Genomic DNA, 25,362 nt, shown 5'->3' on the forward strand with positions numbered 1-25,362 from the left:
GATGATTTTTATTAGAGTTTACATATAGAAAACACTTAGAACAGTGTCAGGCATATGCTAAGCACTGTATGTGTTTGTTACTTACTGTTTTATTTAATTGTCAGTACAATCCTATAATGTGGGTATTATTTAACATGATTTTCATTTAATAAATAAGTAAACTGAAAGAAAAACAACCCTTCGGTTCCAAGTCTGCTGTGTGCTAAAATGGGCTTTGACTGTGAATCCTGAAAGGGTTCAATCGGACATGTAATTCTTCATGACTTGAGATCTTTTTTGGTGTTGCTGAGAGATAAAGAATGACTGCTGATGGGTTTCACTTCTGTCTGGCTAAATTAAAAAAGAAAAAAGAAAGGAAATCTGCCCCAATATAAAGATTTTCAAGAGCTCTGGGACATTATTTTACTGCATATTTTTAACATAATGGATTTTTTTGTTGTTGTTAGAAGAAAAGGAAAATCGATTCAATATGGGAAATCATGAAAGAAAAGATCCCTAAGAGTGAAATACACAAATCCACCTTTCTTTGCTTAAGGAGCATAATACTGACCATGTTAAATATTGGTATGCTTTATGTATTACACTTAATAACAAAACAAATAGATAATCACAAATTGTGTGAGTGTCCTAGGAGGCTTAGAACTTACCCTAAAAATGAAATGCTCACACAATGTGGTGACAGCTTTTCCTCTTATGGTTGAACTCTATTTTTAACGACTAAACATGTTGACTTTTTTCTACTATTCACTCTACCAAATCAGATGCGTAATGTTTTTCTGAGGAAAAGAAAAGAGGGAGTACTGTATTTGACTTTATATCAATCAGAAGTATAATCATATGTCAGAGAGTTTTTTTTTTAAGTAGATCTCTGAAGCCAACTGTGTTTATCTAAAAGAACACCAAAAGAATCAAGAAATTTTTACACAGTTCATCTGTACCAAACCCAAGCAATGGAAAACATTTTAAAGGGTAGAGAGCAGTCAAAAATCACCGTTTAAGTACTTATGAGTAACCACACATTAAAATTTGTTTCCATACTATCCAGCACAAAAGTTCCTTTCTGCAAAGAATGGTTTGTGATGAAACCTTAACAATTACATTTCTAGGTGTTTTTAAAATATAAAGTCTACCGGGGATCCCTGGGTGGCTCAGCGGTTTAGCACCTGCCTTTGGCCCAGGGTGTGATCCTGGAGACCCGGGATCCAGTCCCCATATTAGGCTCCCTGCATGGAGCCTGCTTCTCTCACTGCCTGTTTTCTCTGCCTGTCTCTGTGTGTCTCTCATGAATAAATAAAACATCTTTAATAAAATATGTAGCCTACCAATTCAAGAAAATTCATGGAGAAGAGGGAAGTAATTTTGTGTTCTAACATTTCAGAACAGAGAAAGAAGTTCCTTTATTTAGCACACCTCACTAGAACTAGCATTTAAATCACATGTTGCATAGCTTGTACAAAATTAAGTAAAAGGACACTTAACCCTAGAATCTACTGAAATTTTGTATGAGACTCCTTATGACTAAATCTGTGAATTACTCTAAAAGAGCAGCAATACAGATTTAGCTCAGACCCTTAAAATTCTTTCTGTGGTCTTATTGTATAGAAATTAAAATCGCCTCTGACATTTCCATGGGCAGAAGTCTAATTTTAACCAATCAATTACTCTTACAGATCAATATCATTTGGCACATTGTACTTGCAGCAAATTGAAATATAATTCCTTTTCAAGATAAAATCTGATCAAATCTATTTTTGGATAAAAAAGATGCAAGGGCACAATTGCAAAAAGGGAAAATTGTATTCCTACAGTAAGTAAAGATAACTTCAAGTAAACTATTAAAAGTTTTCACAAAGGCTATAGCTAATTTTTAGAATTTAACCTAGAATTTAGGGAAACCCAACTGAATTGTCAAGAAAAAAAATGAACGTAATATAAAATACAATTTTACGGGCATCCTGGGTGGCTCAGAGGTTTAGCGCCGCCTTCAGCCCAGGGCCTGATCCTGGAGACCCCGGATCGAGTCCCAAGTTGGATCCCTGCTTGGAGCCTGCTTCTCCCTCTGCCTGTGTCTCTGCCTCTGTGTGTGTGTGTCTCATGAATAAATAAATATAATATTTTTAAAAATACCATTTTACAATTTAAAAAATATATGTCAAAGAATCATTTGATGGAAATTATTTCAATACAAGCCAGGAATTTACATGCCATGTGTCAACCTGGTTTAGACCATCTAACAATGGATGTTCTAGAATATTGATTTTCTTTTTTTTTTTTTAATTTTTATTTATTTATGATAGTCACACAGAGAGAGAGAGAGAGAGAGAGAGGCAGAGACACAGGCAGAGGGAGAAGCAGGCTCCATGCACCGGGAGCCAGACGTGGGATTCGATCCCGGGTCTCCAGGATCGCGCCCTGTGCCAAAGGCAGGTGCTAAACCGCTGCGCCACCCAGGGATCCCCTGTTCTGGAATACTGAAAGGAGACAAACAGCAATGTCAAATGGGAGAATAGGAGAGACATCTTAGCCATGCCTGATTCCAAATAGAAGTTTTCCTTAAAATTTTTTAAATATTTATTTTCCACCTAAAATTCTGTGTTGCAACTACCTTTTATATATTCGATGCTAAAATTTTTAACTTTAATTTTTTTACACTTAGGCATAACACAAAAATGTATCTGTCCTCACACAACTTGAAATCTATTGTGATTTACATAATTTTTCATAAAAACTCATAGCAGGCCTAATAAAGTTTTAATAGGTTTAATAATCTATTTTCCTTTGTTTAGGAATAATTGCCTTCAAAAAGACACAAACACAAAACCTGATCATTACATATGTTAGGAAAATACAACTCACTCATGCCAAATATTTATTAGTCACATACTTGTTTTTGAAGAGAAAAATGGCCAATGATGTTGAGAAAATTATTTTCAAATAAGACTTACTTTATCATTTTGAAACCCGACTTATGACAAATACTGAAAGGTATCATTAAACATACAGAATTAACTATGAGTAATAGATCATATATCTAAAAATGTTTGTTCTTTCTTTAACATTGCCAGAAACACATATGATACGAGTAAATATATAGTCCAGTATTCTCTAACTTAAAACAGCACAATAGCCTTGCACCATTTTTAGTTTTAAAATATACATCTGGTAAGTCAGTCGGAGAAGGACAAACATTATATGTTCTCATTCATTTGGGGAATATAAATAGTAGTGAAAGGGAATATAAGGGAAGGGAGAAGAAATGTGTGGGAAATATCAGAAAGGGAGACAGAACGTAAAGACTGCTAACTCTGGGAAACGAACTAGGGGTGGTAGAAGGGGAGGAGGGCGGGGGGTGGGAGTGAATGGGTGACGGGCACTGGGGGTTATTCTGTATGTTAGTAAATTGAACACCAATAAAACATAAATTAAAAAAAATATATAAAATATACATCTGGACTTAAAATTTCCGCATTGTGTTTCTTTCAGCTTGTAGCTATTTTATTAGTGTTTTTTAAAAAAATATTTTATCTATTTATTCATGAGAGACAGACAGAGAGAGAGAGAAAGATAGAGAAAGAGAGGCAGAGACCCAGGCAGAGGGAGAAGCAGGCTCCATGCAGGAAGCCCGACATGGGACTGGACCCCAGGTCTCCAGGATCACGCCCTGGAGGGAAAGCAGGCGCCAAACCGCTGAGCCACCCAGGGATCCCCCAGCTCGAAGCTAGCTAGCTAGCTATTTATTTACTTATTTATTTATTTACTTACTTATTTATTTATTTATTTATTTATTTATTTATTTATTTATTTATTTATTATTTAAGCTTGAATCTATTTAAAGCAAATGAGTTATTAACCCCGAACACCAGGCTTCATGGTGGAAATCTTGACAGACTCCTAACTATAAGGGTGTTACTGGATGCAAAGTTGACATATGTTCTCCCTATTTCTACCAGACTATTTATTAACTAAAGAACTGAATTTGCAAATTGCTATTTATTTATTTACTTATTTATTTATTGGTCACTAGAATTATCTAGGACAGAAAGGGCATTGGGGATCCTCTAATAGTATCCCTTAAGTATTTTAAGCTTTCAGGAACATACACCTGAAAGAAACGTTAAAAATACGCGTTTCTATTTCCTTGACACCTGGAAGGACTGAACATCACAAAACTGCAGAACTTTGTTAAAATATAATACTAATAAGCAACTTTGCGTATTTTAAAACATACTAGCTGTTTTTGCATTTTTACATGCCGAGTATAAACAAATTATAAGTATTCTTAGATAATCCCAGAACAAGATCAGCTGAACCACAGTAATTTGTTGCCTATGTCTTAATAGAATACATTGCCAATATCATTTTGAAGTACTTTTTTAAATTAACACATCAAAACACCATATATTGAATTCACTTCTGATTCTTTAGAGTGCTGAGTTCAGCGTCACAGACATAAAATATGGGCTCACTAAATACTGTATTGATTTAAATCCCAGATTTTCCCACAATTAATTTCTGTGTGTTTGTGTTTTTAACTATATTTACCTATCTATTATCCACCCAACAACACTATAACTTACTTTGTACGTAGCTCTAAAAATGATAGCCAAATTGTGGCCACGACTTCGAAAACTGAGACTTTTTCATATTATTTCTTCACTACATATGTATTTGATCATGTTTCAAGGGTATAGAAAGTCTACTGAGCTCAGGCTTTTATCTCAAAAGACAGGTAAAGAGAGATTGTCTTTACTAACATTTAGATGAAAACAATAAAAAATGTTGTAAAAATCTGGATGTTCCAAATCTCTACACATCTTTTTCAGCAGAGACAAAACTTATACATTGAGTGGATCTCAGCTATCACCATCTGTCTGAATTTTCTTAAATACAGGTCTGTGGGTGGGAGAACACAGCAAATCAAGTCTTACATTAACTCAATTTATTTTGTCATTAATATGAATGAAAACACTTAATTGAATATGGCCACGTATGGTTTTGTTTACTGGTTAAAAGGAAAACTGCTCTGCAATTAACAACAGGGATGATCAACAGCAAAGAAAACAGTTCATTTCAAAATAATTTTAAAAGAGCAGTAGTGAGAAAACCTAAAGATAACCAAAATCTCTGAGAACAGCTCAAAAGACACTGCATTCTACTTTACACCAAAAAGATCATTTCTATCCCAAATACCAAGGCTCACAATCAATTCAGCACCATAAATACAGGAGAACTGTTCAAAAGAGTCGAAGAAAACAGAATGCAGACTACCAAACAGCTAAATGGTATCTTTGAAAATGCAGGCACCCACCCTTCTATTTCCATACATCCTGACTTGGAATGCTTGACCTGGCATTCTATAGACAAAATACCTACTTATTTGTATTTGCTGTTTTAATCCAGGTTGTTTGTTGGTGATTGGAGGGGTGTTTTTCTTTGGGTGTGGGGGGTGGGGGGACAAATTTCCATTCCTTGCTGAAGGCCAAGTAGAACATTCTGGGCCTAGGGACGATTAACATCATAAAAGATATCTCTGGGGGGGGGTGAATTCCAATTTCCCTAATTCACATACATTCTCAACTTTTTTTATTTCAAGGAGGAAAACAGTAACCTACAGAATGGGTGGTTTATAAAAGAAGAAATGGGAGGGGTAAAAAATACACACACACACACACACACACACACACACACTGCTTGAACCCACTGCAAAATGAAACCTGACCAGAATGCAACCTCCCCTTTCCTCCACAATTCATTCTGATTTCTCTTCTGATGGAAGACCCAGCTAGATAACCGGCTCTAAAGGACCTGGACTCCTCTTTCTCTGCACCCCACCCCAACACACAATCTGAACGGGTGCGTGGGGTGGGGGGCGGTCCACAACAGGGAACCGCCAGTGGCCTGTGGGAGTCTGGCCACAAGGTCCACGGTGGAGGCCCTGGCACGATTCCTCCGTCCTCCCGCCCCCCAACTTGGCCAGGCCTCGCTAACCCTGCTGTCCACAGATCCCAGATCCCAGAGGACCCAGGCCCACCTTTCCCAAGTCCACAGGCCACAGACAGGGCGGGCGAGGCTCCTTTCCCAGTCCGGCTCCCAGTCCGGCTCACCGCCCGCTCCCTCCCGGGCGCCCAGGCCCCCGCGTGTGAACTGCCCGGGAACCCGGTCCCCATCAGCCCAGCCCGCACCGGCCCGGGGGCTCCGCGCCTCCCCTGGCGAGGGCCGCCCCGGGAATCCTGGAGAACCGCCGGGCGACCGCGAGGGGCTCCGGACCCTGCCCCCGAACCTGCCCAGGCCGCGGCTACCGCCCTGCAGCCAAGGGGGTCGCTCCTCCACGCCCAGGCCCCTGCCCGGAGCCCCCCGCCACCTTTCAGAAGCAGGAGGGCCCTCTGGGACTCAAGTCCTTTAAAAGTCCCCATAAGAGAAACCCGCACCCCTTCGCCTGCTTTCCCAAGGCGGCTGTGTGAAGGCATCTCCCAGCTTTCCCTTATCCCCGCCAGGTGGGGTGAGGCGGGGGGCGGGGGGCCAGCTCCCGGAGGCGCCCCGCCCCCGCCCCTCCTCTAGCACCTGCCGGCACTCGAGGGCCCAGCGCCCGGGACTCCGGGGCTCCCCCGCCTCGGGGCGCGCGGCGACCCTGGCGGCCCCGCCTTCCTCCCGCTAAGGGGCACCGGCGCGGGGCTGCGCGCCCACCGAGCGCCCCGCCTGCGTCACCCTCACGCCTCCCGGAGTCCCCAGATTTGCCCGGGACCCCCTGGGACCCCGGTTCTGCGGCCCACGCGCCACAGCCGGCACCCGGCGGCCGCCCCGGAGGCCAGCGCGCCGCCGGCCCCCAGAGCCCGGGAGAGGCCGGGGCCCCGAGGCTCAGGCGGGCAAGGGAAGGGGGCGCCAGGCCGGGCGGAGGGGCGAGCGTGGGAGCGCGCGGGACCCCAGGGAGGGGCGGCGCCGACAGCCCGCCCTGCGCGGCCGGTGGGTCAGCCCTGCGCCCGGGGCGCGCGGTCGGGGGCAGGAGGCCGGGCTCCTCACCCCGGGACTGGGGGCCGGGTGGCGGCCGGCAGCGGGCACCGGGGCTCCTGGGGGAGGGGACACGGCTCAGAGGAGTGGGTCAGGACGGGGCGGGAGGCTTCAGGGGTAATGAAGGGATACAGGCTGAGCAGTGGCTGCGGCACAGGTGGGAGAGAGAAGGATCTGCGCGGGGCCGTCCCCCCCTCCCCACCGCGTGAGGGATCCGGAGGAAGAGGGCCAGTGGGGGGGCGCCCTCGGGTCAGAGCCCCCAAGCTAGGAGGCCTCGGAGGCCGTCAGGGCGCCGGCCCCCCGCGGGCTTGGAGACCCTGGGGCGGGTCCCGCGGCGCCCGGCGGGGGGGGGTGGGGGGCGCGCAGCTTCTTACTTTGAAGGCCCCGCAGGGTCTTGTCGCAGCGCCAGTGCGAGGGCAGCGCGCAGCACAGGAGGCTGGGCTGTGGGTGCGCACGAGCTGGGCCGGGTGGTCGGCGATGACCTCTACCGTGGTGCGGGCGTCCTGCGGCACCGGGACACCGGGACACCTGCTGCGGCCGCGCAGCCCCCACCGGGCTCACCTCGCTCGTCTTGCCGGGCTGCAGGCCGCTGCACGGAGGGCTGAAGCGCAGGCTGGCGCTCGGGTCCACGGGAAGACGCATCCCAACCGCCCCAAGTGAGGGAAGGGGCCGGGGGAGGGAGAGGAGGGTGGAAATGAGGCGCGAGGAGGAGGAAATTGGGGGCTTAGAGGCGAGACGGGGGAGAGGGAATGGAGGTGATGAGGTGCAGGAGGGGAGAAGTCAAGTTCCATGGAGCCGACCGCCAGGAGGAGTCTCACGGGCCGTGGCGGCGAAGCGGAGCAGTCGGGTGGGCGGGCTGGGAGGCCCGGGAGGCCCGGGAGGCCCAGAGCTTGCCGGAGCCCTGGGAACGCCCGCGGTGGCAGCTGAGAACCGGCGCGGGGATGTGTGCGGCCTGGGGCGGCGGGGGCTTCAGGTTGCAGCTCGGAGCGGGGTCCCGTGGGGCGCCGCGTGCTGGGAGCAGCCGCGCCCCCTCCCAGGTGAGTCTGGTGGTGGATCGCAGCGGCTTCAGCAGTCCAGCCCGGGCCGCGCAGCCGCCGCCCCCGCCCCCGCCCCCGCCCCGCCGCGCGCCCAGCTCCCCAGCTGCAGGCGCCCCCGCCCGCGCCCCCGCCCCCGCCTCCTCCGCCGCCTCCGCCGCCCCCGCGGGGCCTCCGCTCCCAGGCGCCCGCCGCCCGCTCAGATTCCTCCGCGCGGCGGCCAGCCCGGCTCCCCGGCTCCGCCCCTTGCCCTCCGGTCTCCTCTGCGGCCTTCTCAGGGCCGCCCCCTGGCACCCACTGCGTCCTGCTAGCGCACAGCGCCCCTGAGCCTCGCGGGTCCAGGTGCCAGGACGGGAGTCGCGGGCAGCGGCCCTGGAGCCTGCGAGTCGCCGCCGCCGCCGCCTCCCGCGGGCCAGAGCAGGAGCCGGGGCGCCCCGCGCAGCTGCCGCAGCCGGAGAGGCGGCCCGGGCGGAGGGGAATCTCGCGGGTCGCCCCGTCGCTGCTCCCCGACCCAGGACGACGAACCCCCTCTTGGTCGCCCGAGGTTGAAGCTGAGACGCCAGAGAGCCGCGCCCTGAACTGACTGTCCTTAGCTTCCGCTGGAACTTCAGGAGAGGAGGAGGGAAGGTGCTGGCGATGCACGGGGAACGTGGGAGGCCGTCCTGATGTGGCGGGGACTGAGGCTTGCGCTCTGGGGGAGGCGCGGGGGACAGAGGGGCCTCCATCCGCTCGGCGGACGGCTGGGGGCTGAGGCGCTTAGGCCTGAGCCCTCGCGGGGTCACTAGCGAGTTCAGGGGACACTGCTCTGTCCTTCCTCTTCGGGGCTTCCTCTGTACCTTCTCTTTCTCCCTTCCCTGTTCCAGGCCTCCCTCCTGCGTCTCCCGCTGTCCCAGTTTACTCCCCACCTTCCCGCCTCTCCCCAAAATACCCCCCGTCGACGTGAGCCTCCTCCCTGCGCCCCTCCCGCCTCCTCTGCCTTCCCAGGGGCCGCTTGCCACCTGCGTGCCACCTGCAGGGTCCCTGGCGATGACTCCCCCCTCCCTGACCTCCTCCTAGCCCCCCCCCTCCGGCCTACTGGCCTCAGGGCCCAGAGCCAAGGGGACGCGAGAGAACCCCACTGATCGCGACGCACTGGATGCGCAGCGAGCAAGGAGCAACTGTTTCCTGAGCCTGCCACGTTTAACTCTCTTTTCTGTCCCAGGGGAGAGCTCTAACCCGGGCCCTGGGATGGAACCCCGCCCCGGGCTCCCTGCTGGGCTCCTCCCTCTGCCTGTATCGCTGCCTCTCTCTGTGGGTCTCTCCTGAATAAGTTAATAAAATCTTCTTTAAAAAAAATCATGGACATAGTGTTAATCCATAAACTTCTGAATGTGTCATTGGGAAGCCTTTACAAACAGAACCATCTTTAGAGACTTTTTCCTTTGGACTGTGATTCAGTGAACGCTACCCAGCCCTTGAGGAAGCAGCAGTGCACTAGACCAGGAACTGTCTTAAGACAGCCCAACAGCCAAATCTGGCCAGATGCCTATTTTTGTATGACCTACAAGTTAGGAACAATTTTTGGATTTTTAAATAGTTGGAAAAACTAAAAGAAGAAGAATATTACATGAAAATGATATGAAATCCAAGTGTCAGTGTTCACAGATAAAGTTGTATTGGGACACAGCTATATTAATCTGATTTTGCATTTGTCGATAGCTGCCTTCACCTAAAACAGCAGAACTATGTGGTTGGGACGACAACCGTATGGCCTGCAAAACCTAAAATATTTAATATCTGGGTTTTTGCAGAAAAAGTTCACCATTCCTAACGTGGAAGGGGTGCAGGACCCTGGTCATATGGGACAGCAGCAGGGGATAGATACTAAAGAAGGCATTGGGATGGAGTCATGTATAAGGCCCACATCAGGTTTTCTGTTTTTTTTTTTTTTTAAGGAAAAATTGATTTCTTTCACTTATTCTTTTCTGTGTAAAGTGTTAATCAATTAGACGAATTTTTTCCACTTAATAATTTTGCATGTAGAAAGAAAAAGAGGAGTTAGTGCTTTTCCATGAGCTCCTTAAGGACCACTGCCATACACACCTCTTTATGCCAGTATCTTCCATTCCCCTTCAGAGAGGGAGCAGATGAACTGAATCAATGAGAAAAGACCAAAGGAATTTCGTGTAAAGTGAACATGAAACAATAGGTGAAGAGTTTACTAGGTTTATTCCATCTGTTTTACAGATGATTACACAAGAAACCTAAGTGAGCTTACCAAGAATTTTCACAAATGCCATATATACTTTTAAGAAAGTTAGCTCAATAATTTATCTCAAAGCTTTCAGACATATTTTTCCATTTTATTTTTTTATTGTTAAATTCTACATGATCAGGACACCTGGGTGGCTCAGTAGTTGAGCATCTGCCTTTGGCTCAGGTCATGATCCCGGGGTCCTGGGATCCAGTCCTGCATTGGGTTCCCTGCAGGGAGCATGCTTCTCCCTCTGCCTATGTCTCTGCCTCTCTTTTGTGTGTCTCTCATGAGTAAATAAAATTTTTATAAATAAATAAAGAAATGAATTCTACACCATTCTTTTTTAAGCTCACTGAATTTTTCCCTTTGTCAGTGGACCTATAATGCTTTGCATGGCTGTAACAACAGATGAAATGTTAGCATTCCCACAGGTCATTCTCAGGTATTGTCATAAAAAGGCCGACACTCGCCCCATGATCTTTCCGAAACACATTTATGGAGCATCTGTCTAATTGCTTTCCAGGAATGTCACTGACTGAAGTGACATGCTTTGTGTTTGACTAAAATACCAACCTACTAAATGCCATCCTATTTACTTAAAGAGACCAATGTAATTTCTAAAAGGTGTCTCATTTATATCCCAGAGTCAAGAAAAAGAAAACTAGTTTTTGGTATTTTGGTGTTAGTAATTGTTCTGTGGCAGTAGCAGAAGTAGTAAAAGTTTATAGACGTCTGTGATGAAACATCTAAGAACACCCTAAAATTAAACGTTCCGTAGGAATGTAGCCATTCTTTTTGGACCTGCTTGCATATTACCTTCAAGGCACGAAGGAAGATTGTTGTCCAATTCTATACCCACTTACTGGGTTCCTAAAATTTCACTTTAGACTCTGGGTTGGTGGCCTAAACCATCTGTCCCGTTTCTACGCCCTGCCATCAGGGTGAGAAATGCAGATCATAATATTCCCAGTCCATCTCACAAAGTATAAAAATCATTTTCACAGTGTGAGAAATTCAAATTAAACACTAGAGACGGGGCGGGGTGGGGGGTGGAGTCCCTGGGTGGCTCAGCGGTTTAGCGCCTGCCTTTGGCTCAGGTCACGGTCCCGGGGTCCCGGGATCAAGTTCCGCATCGGGCTCCCTGCATGGAGCCTGCTTCTCCCTCTGCCTGTGTCTCTGCCTCTCTCTCTCTTTCTCTGTGTGTGTCTCATTAATAAATAAATAAAATCTTTTAAAAAATAAATTTAAAAAAATAAATAAAAACTAGAGAGGTGCAGGGGCACCTGTGTGACTCAGTTGGTTTAGTGTCTGACTCTTGATTCCGGTTCAGGTCATGATGAGAATGAGCCCTGCATGGGACTTTGCGCTGGGTGTGGAGCCTGCCTAAGACTCTCTCCCTCACTCTCTCTCTCTCTCTCTGTCACTGTAAAAAACTGAAAACAAAACTAGAATGGTAGGAAAAATAGAGGAGAAAAAAAAGCAAGTGTCTAGCTTGGTTCCATTACATGCAGTCCTTAGATGAGATTGGGTTTAGGTTACCATCCCAAGTGTGTTGCTCCTCAGGATTTCATATTCAGAAAGTACTTTCTTCTCACCCCCTAGCCATGATCAAGTTCTATACACAGTGATTCTTTTATCTTTTTTGACTTCAAATGAATCCCCTGAATTATTGTTTGGGCGGGTGAGATCTGCTCTTCAATCACATTCCTGTATGTCACTATTTTTCCTAAGGATCATCTTTCTTGTCCTGGTGTGCCATTATCAACTTGTTGCCTCTCAGGTCCAAATTCATCCTTTTTTTTTTTTTTTTTTTTTTATTTGCTCTGTGAAAATGGATCTGGGCCTTTTCACTGTTTCTCCTTACCCCCTTCCAACTCCATTTTAGAAGAACTTCTTCCAGTTTTATTTAAATAAAATACATTGCAAAAAAAATGCACTTAGAGCCCTATTATCTTTCATTTTTGTAAGTATACCTCTGGTGTTAAGTTACTTAGATTCTTGTAATAAATTAAATGGATTCCATTATCAAATCTTTATAGGAGTTTTATAAGAGACAATCTCGAATGGTGCTACTATAAAAGTAAACTTTCACCAAAGTAGAAAAAAAAAGTAAAGCCTCCCCCCCACTCCCCAAATGAAGAAAAAGAAGCTTCTTTGGCCAGTGTTCTTTCCTCTACAGTTCTTTCCCTGTTAATTCACGTCTTTCCCCAGAGAATATATTTATTTCTACCTCCTAAATAAACCACTATAGTTTTTGAGACCAGCTATGAGGCTTACCCATGACATGTTGATTCGTAGATGTTCTGAAACAGAGGTTTTTCACAGGTTTTACAATCAAACGCCAGGCAGTCTGGGTGGCTCAGCAGTTGAGCGCCTGCCTTTGGCCCAGGGCGTGATCCTGGAGACCCGGACCGAGTCCCATGTCAGGCTCCCTGCATGGAGCCTGCTTCTCCCTCTGCCTGTGTCTGTACCTCTCTCTGTGTGTCTCTCATGAAAAAATAAGTAAAATCTTAAAAAAAAAAAAATGCTGAGTTGATTGGCTTTTATAAACTTGCCTTGTTTTGGGGACATGTTGGACATCATAAAGAAAATCTCGTAAATGTTTAGGTATTTTACTATATAATACTACGTCAGCTGATGAATATCGAAGTAGTTTACTTTTGTGTATCAACACTAATTTGAAATTGAATATTAAGGGCCTATTTTATTGCCTGTTTTCTTTCAAAATTCAGCATGAGGGATCCCTGGGTGGTGCAGCGGTTTAGCACCTGCCTTTGGCCCAGGGCGCGATCCTGGAGACCCGGGATCGAATGCCACGTCGGGCTCCCGGTGCATGGAGCCTGCTTCTCCCTCTGCCTATGTCTCTGCCTCTCTCTCTCTCTCTCTGTGTGACTATCATAAATAAATAAAAATTAAAAAAAAACAAGTTCAGCATGATTTAATAGGCTTTTTAAAACCATGCAGGGTATCCTTACGGAGTTTTATTTTCATGATATTAAATGGTATTCATTTTGGAAGGTCCAAGAATATGATGGAAAGAATCCTAGACATTTCAACGTTGGCCGTGTGTTTATAACAAGTTTTCTGTGTGGATAATAATGTGTAGATGTAAAATTAAAATTATATAGAAAAATGTAATTGTGTTTAAGTTTTTAGAGCCTTCTGTGAACTTCTTCATATCATGGATGTCCTGAGTAAGTATAAAGTGCTTTTAAAAACTGCTTTTACATGCTTACAGTTTTACATATGAATCTATGCTTGACTTATATAAAGTCGTTTAGAAACAAACTTGTGCACTTCTCTTATGATGCAGTTTAAAATTACAAAGAGATTTCTTTTAGTTGAGCTGGGTAAAACGTTAACTGTGCTGCAGGTTTATTTCTGCAGTAGAGCATAATGGGAGAGCCTAATGTTGAGATAATTGTGTGGTCTGTTATTTTGTAAAATTGCTTCCTTTTGCAAGTTTGCTCAAATATAGGGAGCTGCGAGGGTGAATACGTCATAATGCTTTGATTAATTTAGTGTCTCATTTTACTGCAGTGAGGGTTAAATGAGAATATTAAACTTTCCTTTACTGTTCTTTAACTGCCTGGTTTCTACAGCTCTAGAAAACATTTTGACTAATGTGAGATAATGTAATTTTTTCTATTTCAAGTCATGACTCCGAGAAGTAGCTAAGTTACAGATGCCAAATGCAAATATGTACAGCGATTTCATTTTTCAGTTTTCAGTGCAACAAAATAGCAGTATTATCATAATCTTTAGCATCATACAATGTTAGCCTGAAAAGCTAGGAGTTTATCCAAGAAACATACCTTTTTGTTCAACAGGTTCATCTCTCTTAGGATTTTTAAAAATTATTTATTTATTCATGAGAGAGAGAGAGGCAGAGACACAGGCAGAGGGAGAAGCAAGCTCCATGCAGGGAGCCTGACTTGGGACTCCATCCTGGGTCCCCAGGATCACGCCCTGGACTGAAGGGGGCGCTGAGCCACTGAGCCACCCAGGCTGCCCCTCTCTTAAGATTTTAGAATAGGATAACACTTACCCCAAAAGAAGTTTTGCTGACATGGTGTCACCGTGCTGAAGAGGCTATTTGATCCCATAGTTCCTCCTGTTTTTCCAGATAGAACTTGTACCCTGTTGTAAATTCTGCTTGCAGCCTTAAACTGAAAATACAAACTATACCCAAACCTTGTTTTAGTTTTACAGTATGCCTGGAGTACATAGACTTTATATTTGTTTTTTTCTGTCAAGAAATTGTGTAGCTGGCAACATGTGAAAAGCAAGGAAACAAAACAAAAAGAGAATGAGCAAATGTGTGTAGGGCCTACTATTACTGCATAGACTGTGGTTAGAGAGCACTCCCTGACTGTTGGTCTCAGTGGCTGGTAGTGACCTGCGGAGATGAACCATTTAAAAACCAGAGACTTCTTGCTGTCCTCCTGGAGAAAGTTTGCACTACACTTGTGGTTCTGTGGTTGTTTGTGAGGCGAAAAAAGCAAAAGCTTCAAAGCTCTTTTTTTTTTTTTTTTTTTTTTTTTTGCAAGCGCTGTTACTGGAGAGACAGAATCATGTGGTTTGTGACCTCACAGTACTCAAAGTGGGACGACCTACCACTGTGGCTTTCCCCCTTGCTCTTGCTCTCTCTCTCTCTCACTGTCTCTGTCTCTGACAAAAGGCTTGTGGTAAGGCCCTTCCTGGCATCCAGAAGGATATAACTTTTTTATTTTTGTGACTCATGAGGATTTGGATAGAATACAAATACTGAAGGAGCCCACACTCCTGTAAGGTTAAGCATTTGTAGAGCAGAACTCTGCAGTCAAGGTTTTCCTTTCTATTCCCTGACCCCCGTTTTTTTTTTTTTTTTCTTTTTGCCTCCTTTTATTTAGTTCATTATTGTGTCTGTAGAAAAGAACAAATTGACTCAAGAGGCTGTGTGAAATTCTAAACAACAGTGATGACTTACAGTAATTTACATCTTTGGATTGTATCACATTCTGGGGTCTGCTTCATATTTGCTCAGTGATTTGTTTTTCTTTTCTTGTCTTCTTAAACTTCTGTTTTTCTTCTTCTTGTCTTCTTAAACTTGTGAATCTGTAACTCATTGTAAAAAGTTTACCTTAAGTTCTGGTTGCAAACTGCTTGCTGGGCTTGACTGTAATTGGCTGTCATGAAAGTGTTAGTCTGGAGATTCCTTTACAAATACTAAATCATGTCTGTCTAGTTAACGTATGATCAATATTAGATGCTGGCTCCTACAGTAAAGATTGAATGTAATAGTATCTTTTGTATTATGTACATGTTTATCTCATGACCAGTTTGAGGATCTGGTACAAAAGAATGGGAAGAATTGTGATACACTTTATGGATGAATCTTAGGGGTATTTTTCATGCTTGTAATTTTTAATTTTCAAGGGAATTAATTTATTTTACATAATTCTTTAAATAATTTATTTGGATGTTAACGTTAACAGCGCCTTTGATAGCAAAACTTAAACATCTATAAAGTGAAATTCTTATGTAATAACTTAGATTTTCAATGTTACTGACTTTATAAGGTCAGAATGCAGTGGGTTAACAGAAGCTGTAGTTTTTGTTTATAATGGGAGCTTTGAAATACAGGACAAAATGCTGTGTGTAGTAAGGAATAATGCACACAGACAGAGTATGTTAGTTGTCTCGATTTGGTAATTCTGATTCAGAGGAAAATTGGAAACATCTTTGGGAAACTATCTCCTTTTTTCTCCCTTTGGACATGCATGTATAGAACTCATTTTCTTATTAGGATGATTACATATCATAGGCAGAGAATTTCATATTTATGAATAGATCTTCCTGTTTTCATCAGTTGGGAGCGATGGGGTATTTTTCAACAAAAAGTATAAAGCCGAACAGACCAATTTTTTAGTTTCAGTTTAGTTTAGTTTAGTTTTTGCCATTTATGCATGCCACTTCAAATATGCATGTTAGACATCTTCCTAGTATGATAGTAACAAGGAGTGGCTTGAAGTAAATGACTGGGAGGGTAGGCGGAGACCTGAATCACAAAACGTTATTTGGGGTGTATAACGGGGTTGGGGCTACAAAACACTAAGGGCAGTGTTACAGCCAAAATATTCCCATTTCTGGTCTTCCTAGCAGAGTTTATTATCTACTTTTGGTTTTTATTAGATAAAGTGTACAAACACGTTCATAAGTTTCTTTACAAAAAATTCATATGCCCAAAATATACTGGGGAGACCTGAAAATGACTTCAATCCTTTATTATCCCAAAGCCTAGAACTTTTTTTAAAATAAACTTAGTGATAGAAAACCAAAACTATATTTTAGTGTTTTATTTTAAATGCAGATTTATTATGCCTCGTGGTATGTATAAACAGGTTTTACATTGAAAAGTAAAAGCTCTCATTGAATGTATAAGCTATTCAGTTATTCTCTTTCATAAATAAGGTATACCAGCATGACCTGTATTTTGAATTAATTTCCAGAGTAAAAGGAGAGATTTGTACGTATAATTTGTGGAGTCTCCACAGTGCCACATGCACATACAAGAGCAGAATCAGGTAATGGAAACAATTTAGGTAGCTGTTGTAATGTGTGTATGGTAAGTAAATGCCCTTCTTTTAGAACGAACTTTTAGTTTCTGCAGAAGGATTCTTTGACATCTCACAGCCCCAAGTTTTTGCTAAATAACTGGCCCTTAAAATTTTTGTTCTTGTTTAGTGTACTTTGGGCCCTACAGATTGACTTACATGTATTTAAATAAATTTTAACATCTGTGTATCTCTCAACTACTTGTACTCTTTTTGCAGGTAACTGTCCTACACATAATTTTTTGGTCAGGATCATTACTCTTATTGCACATAGCACTTCCCATTCAGTCCCTCCCTTTCAAGGTTGCCATGAGGCTCAGGACCATACAGGAAGTTAGACCAAGAGGCTCAAGTGGTCAAAGACTTTTGACACTAGTGGGAGGATGGGATATACCCATGGGCCTCAACCAGATGACAGAAGAACCATTCCCTCAAGGAAGTCTATGCGTGACGTCACCCTGGTCCGGTCTTCTCACTGGCCAGGCCCCTCTCCACACTGACGCCAGAAGCCAGGAGCCCGCGTGGACTCAAGACTCTGAGCAATGCTCCTCCTTCCCTGCACACGTCTCCTCCTGGCTTCAGACGGGGAAGCACGTCTGACCCGTAGAGCTGATAACCTGCTTGTGGAGAACAGCACCCACGGATTCTGAGTTCGGTGCTGAGACCTGTGCATGATCTTCCACTTCAGGGCAGGAGGAGGAACAAGGTGGACGTTTGAGCGCGGGAAGAACATGTTCAACCCTGGAAGTCCGGAGGTTCCTTCCTCCAAGCTGGAGGAACACCTCTCCTGGGCTAGAGACATTCGGCGGGTGTGTGCTGGTGCTCAGTCAGGACCCCAACACTCTGTTTCAGAGGGACAGTGTTTACCAGGCCTCCTGCCGTGGTGCCCCATCCACTGTGGCTGCGGTGCAGAAAAGCTGCTTCGAGACTCTGGAGCACACCTCTTCACTTCCCGGCCAGATGCATGCAGGGAGTGCTCAGCACCACTCTGCCTGAGAGAGACAGAGCAGCAAGAAAGATATTGTGGTCAGGTCTCTACGTCCTCACGCAAGGACCAAGTAGACAGAAGTGAGTACAGAAGCAGACTCTCTTCAGGGAGTTGTAAATGGCCCGTGAGTGTGTAAGAGGCAGGGTAGAGGGCAAAGTGAAAGCTGCTCTGAAGAGCTTTTTGTCAAATAAGTAAATGTTGACAGACTCACGCGTGGACCTAATGACCGATGTGGTCTAGCGTCATGCCTCTGTACAGCTTCCTCTGGGATGTGGCTGGCTGGACCCACTTTTCTCGGGTGAGGTCCACCGCCACCTCCTGGAAGGTCACGGATTCCTAAAAACCTGGTGGGCACTCTGGCTTGGCTTGGGCCATCCCCAACAAGCTCCGGCGGCGGTGGTGGTGGCTGTCGGCACCGTGGAAAGCAGCTGTGTGTACCCAAAGTCAGATCGTGTTGGAGGTGCAGTCACATGGGCCTCGGAGCTGCCTTGGCACATGCCTTTCAGATGCATCACAGAAACACGCCTCTGAATATACAGTAACTTCGGTGTGAACAAGATCACCTGAGGCGTGGTGTGAAATAATTGGACGAATTGGACGCTGCAGAACAGGAGCTTAATTCTGACTCCCAGGTCAGCAATGATACACGTTTTGCTTGGGGCTTCGTAAGGAAACTGCTCTCCCTCCAAGGTCAGTTAAACCTACAAACTAACCACAAGGCTCGCAAAGTCCAGGGTCGGCCCCTTCCCAGCTGGGACTATGGCAAAGCATCACCCCTTGCGAACCCCACTCTTGTGTGGGAAGTGGTCGGATAACTCTTGAGGATGTTGAGTGATGAAGTGAGCTACTGGACAAGGTGCTTCTTATATAGAAAGACCGAAAGAAACAATACATAAATGCCCCGGGGGTGTTATCCGTTAAGATGTCAGAGAAGCTTGAGGCGCGGTCACCACTGTGCATGACTGAGCGGACTTTCTGCAGAACTGGGAGTCGGTAGGTGCTGCGTGTCCCACCTCAACAGGATCAGGGGCTCACCACCAAGCGTGAGGACGGACAGTGTAGCCGCACAGGCCGGGGTCTCCTGGGTCCGCTGGACTGGAGACGTCCAGGGCCTTCCTGTGAAATGACGTCTCTCTCTGCCTCCGAGCCTCTCTGCGACTTCACATCCTCACTTACTCTTGCCTGTCTTAGAGCTCCATCCTGTCTCCCTGCTCACAGGGTAACAGAAGCGTCTCGAGGGTTTGGTCTCTCCAAAAATGTCCTTCAAAAATGGCTCCAAAGTTCTCAAGTTTACTCCACCTCACATGGTCCCCTCTTAATTCAAAATAATGCTTCCTCTACATTCCTACCTGTTTCTGAGCAAAGGTTAAGTATACAGGGGACAAGTGGGTGCTTTGGACCAGAATGAAAAGAAGTGTTTTGTAAATGTTTGACTTTTTCAAAATGTTCACTTCTATCCTAAGGAAACAATAAAATGCAAAAACAGGCAGGAAAGCAGAACTAAGTACTGCCCCTTTGGGACCAATCCTATAGACATGTTTCTACTCTTTCTCCTGCTCCCCCACTGTCCCTGCTTTTTCGATGACAAATCTGAGACAGGGTGCTTTTAGTACGTGGCCCCATCACAGATGGAAGAAGTGACGGACCAAGAGTCACCCTGAGGCGGGTCTGATTCCTGGGCCCTCACGCCCACACGAAGTTCACCTCAGGCTGCGCTCAGCTCCTGCCTCGACCCAGAACCCGGCCCTCGTATTCCTGGGTCTACTGCACCTGCTTTGATACATTTCTCTTGTTACCAAAGTATTATGTATTTAATGCAGCAAACTTTGAAGTTATCAGTATGTGGGAAGGAAAAATTTAAAGTCACCTGTAGTTCAACAACTCAGAAACATCTACCTGCCAGACATGATCTTTGCTCATATTTTGTTGTTTCCTTTCTGTTTTAATATTTTCATGATATAAAAGCTACTAGAGGCTTTGTTTATCCTAATTCTCATTTTTTAAAGACTCTTTATTTATGAGCGACAGAGAGAGACGCAGAGACATAGGCAGAGGGAAACACAGGCTCCCCGCGGGGACCCTGATGTGGGACTGGATCCCAGGACCCGGGGTCACGCCCTGAGCAAAAGCAGACGCTCAACCCCTCTGCCACACAGGCGTCCCTGTTTATCCATATTCTTAGCGCAGAGTAATAAGGAGACTTCCTTGCTTTCGGCGCTTGACGGGATGAGCACTGGGTGTTGTTCTGTATGTTGGCAAACAGAGTAAACATTCTTATATTTAATATAGTAATACCTCTAGTACAAATGTCCAGAATCGAGGATTTGCATGTCTAGGTGAAACTGAAATCATGTCTAAGCCGGTGTGACTGGTGCCACCAAAGGGCTACGGGGAAGGCAGGGAGAGTATATAGATCTGCAGTGGACAAACGCTCCAGTCTCTGTTAACTGTGTAGCCTATTATGTTAAAAGATTTTTGTCTCTGGAAGAGAAAATAGTATCTCAGTTTCTGTTTTTCAGAGAGTTGGCAGCTCGTATGTTTGTTCTTAAGTTTCTAGTCGCCATTCGTATTTCTTTATATGTACTTTGTCGGTATGCAGTGGGCCAACTCTCCTGCGGACTTGTGTACTTTATCATAGGTTTGCAGGTCGTACGGATTAGGAACACCAGACTCTGTGAAGCAGGTTACAAATAGCCATTCTGTTTTGTAGTTCCCCTTTATGCTTTCGTGCATACACCTTTAACAATGTTGTGTAGCAAAGCCCACTAACGTTTTTCTCTGTAGTTTGGCCTTCAGGGTCAGGCTTCCATATTAGATGGTCAGGGCTGCCTCAAGAAATTGCATGAGGGCGCCTGGGTGGCTCAGAGGTTGAGCGTCTGCTTTCGGCTTGGGTCGTGATCCTGGGATCGAGTCCCACATCGGGCTCCCGCATCGGAGCCTACTTCTCCCTCTGCCTATGTCTCTGCCTCTCTGTGTGTGTGTCTCTCATGAATAAATAAATAAAATCTTTAAAGTAAAGAAAAATGAGGAGGGAGGAGGAGGAAGAGGAGGACGAGGAGGAGGAGGAGGAGGAGGAGGAGGAGGAGGAGGAGGAAGAGAAATTGCCACAGATTGCTTCAGAAATAGAAATGTGTCTTCTCCCATCCACGGAGCCTGGAAGCAAAGATCAAGGTGTGGTCACGGCTGGTTTCTCAGGAGGTCTCTCTCCGTGCTGTGCAGATGGCCGTCTTCTCCCTGTGTCCTCACAGCCTTCATCCTGTGCGGGTGTCTCTAGTTTTTGTTTCTGTGTCCAAGTTTCCTCTTCTTATTGGGGTGGGAATCATCCTGAGTGAGAGCACAGCTGAACAGCCTTACTTGAATTTTGTGACATACGTAAAGGCCCTATCTGCACAATAGTCACATAGCAGTAAGGTTGTAGGGATTGGGTATTCAACATAGGAATCTGGGGGGACCCAATTCAATCCATAACAGGTCTGAAGGTCTTCCCCATCTCAGGGTCACAGGTGTGTTTCTGATTTCTCCTTGAAGTTTATGATATTGAAGTTTATATTTAATCCCACTTGGAATGTATATGGATGTATGGCATGATTTTTGAGAAGAAATATATTATCCAAACCAAGGTGCACAGGTAATATCCTTCAGGGTTTGAAGAATATCAGTAAATAATAGTAAAGGATCCATTTCTCCTCATCCACCCTCACAGAGAGAACATTCGGGATGCCTGGGTGTCTCAAAACGGGACTTCCACCCCATATTTGCAGAGTAAGGCTGATGAAATGGGTCATGTGTGACTCGTGTAGTGGTCGTGATCAACGCAGGCAAGGGAACTATGCGGTGAATGACCATGTGTGTTGACTTGTTCCAGTTCCATGGACCTCTGAGGACATATGAGTGGCTTACATTTTTAGTATGGCTGCCTTGAGAGAGAGTACGAATGCACTTTGTAGAAGGGTGACTGGTCACGAGAGCTGAGTCCAAGGTCAACATCACCCAGAAGTTATAACTGTTTCTTGGCAGATCTAGAAAAAGGACCCAGCTGGTTTGGGGCTCTTCCCAAAGCATGTATTGGCCACTTGGATCCCTGCTATGTGAACCGTATCCACTTGGATGTGAAATCCAGTCCCATCCACCCACGTACCTGTGACCTCGTAAGGGAGGAGGTGTCCAGGGGCATTAGCGTGGTCTCTGGATTCTTATCGATGTAGCGCCTGTTAGAGCTGCCACAGTGGAGGAGAGCTTCTTCATTCCTGGCACCCCTTCTCTTCCTGCTGTCTTCCGGATCCTTGTCACTTGGTCTTGGGCTCCACCAGTCGCAACTTCTGCGGTATCCTTTGCTTTTCCCACAAGCATCCAAAGATCACCTGCTCCCTTCTACAGCCTCACTGCCTCCTTACCATTGGTGCTGGCCACAGATGCTCTGCTACACCCACTCCACAGCCCTTTCTGAGCCCTTTCAGTCTTACTCTCCCATCGCCCGTGCTCTTCTCACTGCTTCCCACTCTGAGCGGACCCCACTGTTTCTAGGAGGGAATCCTCCTTCATGGTGTTTATATGTCATCAGTATCAGAATTCAGCCCACAAATTCCCTGCAATCCCACCTGACACTCAGGTCATCCGGGACTCTGGGCCTAAGTCTCACATGGATGTCGAACTGTGTTCTATGCTTTGTAAGCTTCCATATGTGTGGGGAAGGGGGGGGCTTATATGCTTTCCTTTGGGGATCTTTCGCCTGCTTGTTTTAAGTAAATGGAATGATCCGATTTTAACCACACACTGGATCTTCTTACATAGAATTCACAGACTTCTTCCCAGTAGGCCAATGTCAGTGGCACCATCTCAACCATAAGGGAAGTTAAAGGATCCCTGTCCGCTGCTCCATTTCACTCCCAGGAGAGAAGAACTTTGATGAAAATCAAGAGGAGATACAGTGGTGCTCCTGTCTTAGCAGGCAGAGCTAAGCTGTGAGAAACCTCTGCTGGAGATGACCACACTCATCTGGATTGCTTATTTGGCCAATCTTTTATGATCTTTGCTCTCAGGTAGTATCTGGGCTGCCTTCTGCTGAGGAGGGCCTCCTTCCCTGAGATTCCAAGCTGGATTGTCAGAGGGACCAGTGGAGAGACAGAGTTGAGGGGACCGCACAGACTGGGTCTGTGGCCTCAGCGGAGACTAGCTTGTTTCCCTAGCTTAGTACGCCTGTGCACGATTGCCACAGAAGACTGAGACACAGGGAGAGAGGACTGCAGGGTGGGCTGAAGAAAGGGAGCCCACTGATTTTTGAATCAGATCCTAAGGCAGAGAGGAGAATCTTACAGTGTCTTCTGCATGGCGGGGTGGGCTTTTCCCTGGAATCTGTGGGGATGACAAGTGTCCCGTGTGTGCAATTAAGCATTTGACGTTCTGCTTCTCTTGAACAGTGGTTATTGGTTACAGTAAGAGAACTCAGTTGAATTGCATATAATCAAGATGGAAACATTTATGTGAATATCTCAAGGGCAGGACTTCTCCCTGGGTCTACACAGTGCCTGGACGAAAAACTCGACTATTCATTGTGGTCCCCTTTCCTTTCTTAGGCCATCGTTTCTGTGCCTCAGTTTTCGGCTTGTTCTCCATACAGATAATAGATACTTTCTGACTCTCTCTCGTTATGATTTGTATATTATACTGAATCTCTGTGAATACATTTATGGCCAAAATTCCTATTTTGTGTATATGAAGTTCTAGGGAAGTCCATTTGGTAACCTACACTTAAAAGCTAATCCATTTCTGGAGAGCCTTGATGTTTCAGTCTCTCTAGCTTCTGACTTTTTTTTTCCCCCCAAGCTTCTGACTCCTGATTGTGGCATAGATCATCTCAGGGTCCTGACTGGAAACCCATGTTGGGCTCTTCCCTCAGCATGGCATCTGGTTGAATTTCTCTCCCTCCGCACTCCCCAATGTACGTGCTCTCTCTCTCTCTTATAAATAAATAAATGTTAAAAAAAAACAAAACAAAACTAGTTCATTCCAGCTGGGATAGTCTTCTATGACTACATTTAAGCTTCAACTCCAGGTGCTGAAAAGAGATGAATTAGAGTCCCCGTGTTCCAGCGAATTCCCTGGACATGACCTGTGTTTGATTCAGTGTGATCAGCACTCACTGTGTCTCCTGGTTGGAGCAGACACCCCCGTTCCCTTCCTGGGCTACCTGGAAGACTGTGGGCTGCTAAGGCCTCCAAGATAAACTGACAGAGCAGGGAAGACAATGAGAGGGCATAACACACAGATCGAGGCAGAGAGCCAACAGCTGGAGCCCCTCAAGAGCCTCAGCAGTGGCCTTCAGCCTCGCCCCCCAACCACGGGTTCCTCCCTCTGTGGGGAGAAGTGAAGGGCAGTGGGGTGGTGAGGAGACTGCTCCCCCACCGTTCTCCCTTGAAAGTGAACATGAAAACACCAGGGTGAGCCAATCGCTCCCTCTAGATAACTTGTTCAACTAGCTTGGCCTACTCAGGAGGTATTATGGAAGCAGAAAGTTCTGTGGAATCTGGAAAATTTTGGGGAACCCCAGGTGGCTAAGTGGTTGAGCACCTGCCTTCGGCTCAGGGCGAGATCCCAGGCTCCCGGGCTCAAGTTTGGCTTCAGGCTGCTTGCAGGGAGCCTGCCTTTCCCTCTGCCTATGTCTCTGTTGCTCTGTGTCTCTTGTGAATGAATAAATAAAATCTTAAAAAAAGAAAAAGAGGGCAGCCCCAGTGGCGCAGCGGTTTAGGGCCACCTGCAGCCCGGGGTGTGATCCTGGAGACCCGGGATCGAGTCCCAGGTAGGGCTCCCTGCATGGAGCCTGCTTCTTCTCCCTCTGCCTATGTCTCTGCCTCTCTCTCCCTCTCTCTCTCTCTCTCTCATGACTATCATAAATAAATTAAAAAAAATTTAAAAATAAAAATAAAAAAATAAAGATGTTTAGATCTGTGTGCACGTTTCCGAATCCCCAGATGAAGGCTTCTAATGGATCTCTCTGTAATACAGCTTTGTCTTGAAGTCACATGAGAACCATAGAAAGAGGAGCAAGTGGCTTCACAGAAAATCTTTGATCCTTTATCTGATTCTGAAGGAGAGATGAGAAAGCAGCAAGCAATTTGAGGGACATTTGAACATGTGGTTCTGGATGGCTGCGATGGAAGCGAGAATCGAGAAGATTTGGGTGTGACAGACAAGTTCACACTCCACGGGTGGTACCCAGAGATGTCGGAGGATGGATCTAGCTGAGGTCAGCTGGTTCCTGGTGATTATCCCTCTGTTGCACGGAGTCCTGACTGGGCAGGACCATCTGTTTGGTCCCAACATTGGGTGGCTCAGCCAGCAGATGACACACCCGTTCCTCTCCCAAGCCCATCCCTGGGGAGGGAGCCCCTGCCAGTCTGTCCATCCCTGGGTCCTTTCCCTGAGCCCATGGTGCGCTGTAGAGTGTCCTTCTCCCGTGGCTCTCCAGATCAGCCTACTCCTGTTTGAGAGTGACATGCCCTGTTC

General features: G+C 46.0%; 1 non-coding gene across 4 annotated transcripts in view; it reads right to left on the reverse strand.

Annotated features, from left to right (window-relative positions):
• LOC119871867 overlaps positions 1-14,341 on the reverse strand; it is a 34,927-nt gene extending 20,586 nt beyond the window's left edge. Inside the window, exon 1 of one of the 4 annotated variants that reach the window (XR_005359616.1) lies at positions 14,324-14,341. This is a non-coding gene — a transcript (uncharacterized LOC119871867). Of the gene's footprint in view, positions 1-647; positions 667-7,379; positions 7,398-7,566; positions 7,740-14,323 lie in introns of those variants that run through there. The other 3 variants (XR_005359613.1, XR_005359615.1, XR_005359614.1) reach the window with 3 other exon arrangements.
• Positions 14,342-25,362: the final 11,021 nt, after the last annotated feature.

The sequence above is a fragment of the Canis lupus genome, chromosome 5 (genome assembly GCF_011100685.1).
Source record: "Canis lupus familiaris isolate Mischka breed German Shepherd chromosome 5, alternate assembly UU_Cfam_GSD_1.0, whole genome shotgun sequence".
Taxonomy (NCBI): Eukaryota; Metazoa; Chordata; class Mammalia; order Carnivora; family Canidae; genus Canis; species Canis lupus.